This window comes from Leiobunum rupestre, chromosome 10, assembly GCF_980474605.1.
Source record: "Leiobunum rupestre chromosome 10, qqLeiRupe1.1.hap1, whole genome shotgun sequence".
NCBI classification, from domain to species: domain Eukaryota; kingdom Metazoa; phylum Arthropoda; class Arachnida; order Opiliones; family Sclerosomatidae; genus Leiobunum; species Leiobunum rupestre.
In genome coordinates this window covers 16,183,679-16,186,129 of record NC_143393.1, presented here as the reverse complement: position 1 = coordinate 16,186,129, position 2,451 = coordinate 16,183,679, and the positions used below count along the sequence as shown (strand labels likewise).

General features: G+C 36.6%; 1 non-coding gene across 1 annotated transcript; it reads left to right on the top strand.

Moving 5' to 3' along the window:
- Nucleotides 1-219: 219 nt before the first annotated feature.
- TRNAV-CAC (transfer RNA valine (anticodon CAC)) lies at nucleotides 220-292 on the top strand. The gene has a single exon. It is a non-coding gene; the product is annotated as a tRNA-Val (tRNA).
- Nucleotides 293-2,451: the final 2,159 nt, after the last annotated feature.

Sequence of the window (2,451 nt, the reverse complement as noted above, 5' to 3'; positions counted from 1 at the left end):
ATGGACTAATTAGCATGATAGCATCCACTCTTTGGGTTCCCGTAATGGCGGATGGGGCTGAAAGCGGAAAAACAAACATGGACGCGCCCAGGAATTTACCGCAAGAAAGAGTGTATATCCAACTATCCAAGGCACCACCAAAACGCCCGAGTCAGATAAAATTTATCGGCGTCGGAGAGTTTTTGGAAACAGCTATTGATTAGTGGAACCAGACGGCAAGTATCTGTGGTGTAGTGGTTATCACGTCCGCCTCACACGCGGAAGGTCCCAGGTTCGAGCCCTGGCAGATACAAGTTAATTTTTTTTTGGATTCCTTCTTTCAGAAACTTAATTGGCAGTTTAAGGTAAATAAATTTTTAAGATACATGGAATCGATCAAGAAATCGGGGCAAATTTTAGGTAGCACCTCCTCTTCTGTCACGTGACTCAAAAATTAATTCCTCTCCAAAAACATGTGACTATGTAGCCACTCCCACAAAATTCAACCGATTCCGTACGGAGCTTCAAATCTATGGTAATGGTATCAGGTAAGGTCGATTTCTTGTATCGATTTTTCTAATATTTAACGTTCTATAAGAAAAGTATAGATTTATACTTAGGGAGAACATGAGCCAAATAATGATAAATCCAGGACATTACTCTGGTACCTTGACACGTACTAAATCGGTCGTCCACATTTATCATTATTTGGCCCATACAGAGTGTTAACTGAAAAACGATACAGGGCCAATAACTCAAAATTTGTTTAGCTAGGAATTTGAAATTTTCAGGAGACATAGAACGTGTAGCGGGTCACTTTAGGACCTTGAACTATGTCTTCAAGGTAATTTAAAATTTATCTCGAGAACCATTAGATATAGAAAATTGTTCCCCTTTACATTTTTGGTGTAAATAACTTGGATCCTTCCTTATTTGACCATTAAAATAATACTCATGCTAGAGTATCAAACTTGGCTAGACATACTCATCTGGTATGGTGTCTTAAGAATTGACCTGGTCTCTGGAGACTCTGGTACATTATTTTCATCACGACCTTCATGTTTTTGTCTAAAATTCCCTAAATTGCTTATTGTTCCAATTAGGTGGTATCAAAGTTATTTAGACTTCAAATCGGACGGGGAACACTTTTCTAATTGAAACCAACTTGAAATCTCTAATGGTTCTCGAGATAAATTTTAAATGACCTTGAAGACATGGCTCAAGGTCATGGAAATTTCAGTTGTCAAGTGACCCCCTGCACGTTCTATATTTCCTGAAAGTTTCACATTCTTAGCTTAAGTTATTGCCTTTGTATCGTGTTTTAGTTAGTTTCCTGTATATAAAAATTATATGCATACATAGTTTGCATCCCTACGTCATCAAGTATAGATTTAAGAACCAAGAATAAATATTTAATTTGAGCAAGAATGCACGGTTCTTTGCCGCCATTTTTCTGGTGTAGATTTCTTAGTAAAACGGGAGGGTTAACAGTTTCAATCGTCTGTTTGCGGATTTTAATTATTTTCAAATGATTCAGAAATTATTTTCACGTTAAAAATGGTTATCTGCCTGGTTAAAAATTGTTCGAGTAGTTCAATTACCAAGGAAGAGCGAAAATTGTTTATTTTATTCGATAGCGAAGGTAATTGTAAAAAGGATGACCGCAAAGGCCTAACTTTGATAAGCTTTGTTAACTTCTTTTCGTAGATATTTCTGTCGTAATTTGATATTTTATTTAAATAACCCGGCCTTAGAATCTTATCTGGCTTTGTTTAGGGCCCATTTAAAATTTTAAAGCATAAATCTAATACGTTTTGTAGCTTTGACGAGATTACCAACAAAATGGCTACCTATTTAGTAGCTACGCGCGAAATGGTTTGAATTTTTGATCACCCTCCCAGTTTCCTTGGAGACCATAGGCCCCTCCCTTCGGTGCAAACTATGTATTGATAAAAATTGTTTAATTCAAACTTTTTCATTACATTGAAAATTAAGTGGGCTTTTGAACCGTAGTATGTACAGTAAAAAAAATAAAACAAGCGAAAAAAACAATTTAAAAGTAATATAAACCAATGTTTTAATATTACCTGGCGAAAACAAAAAAAAACTGGTTTAAACCAAAAAAAAACGGTTATTTTTTCCCAACCCTGGTCCAATGTTTTTCCATTGGTTTGGAAATTTCCCTTTCGGTTACGTATGACTCGGAGAGGGCTGACCTTGTTAGTGAGACCGCATGGTTACAAAAAAAAACCCCGAATTGTTCGGAATTTTTATAAAGCTCTGAAAATTGGTATACACGTGCCTTGAACCATGGAAGAAGTAGATACAGGGACGAGTATGGCACGCCAAACCGGACAAAATTCGTTTCATTGGTTGCTACCGTACGTTTTTAGACTCTTCCGTACTTTTATTTTGGTTCTCCCCTACTTTTTTCGACTCTTCCGTATATTTTTTGGTTCTCCCGCACGGTTT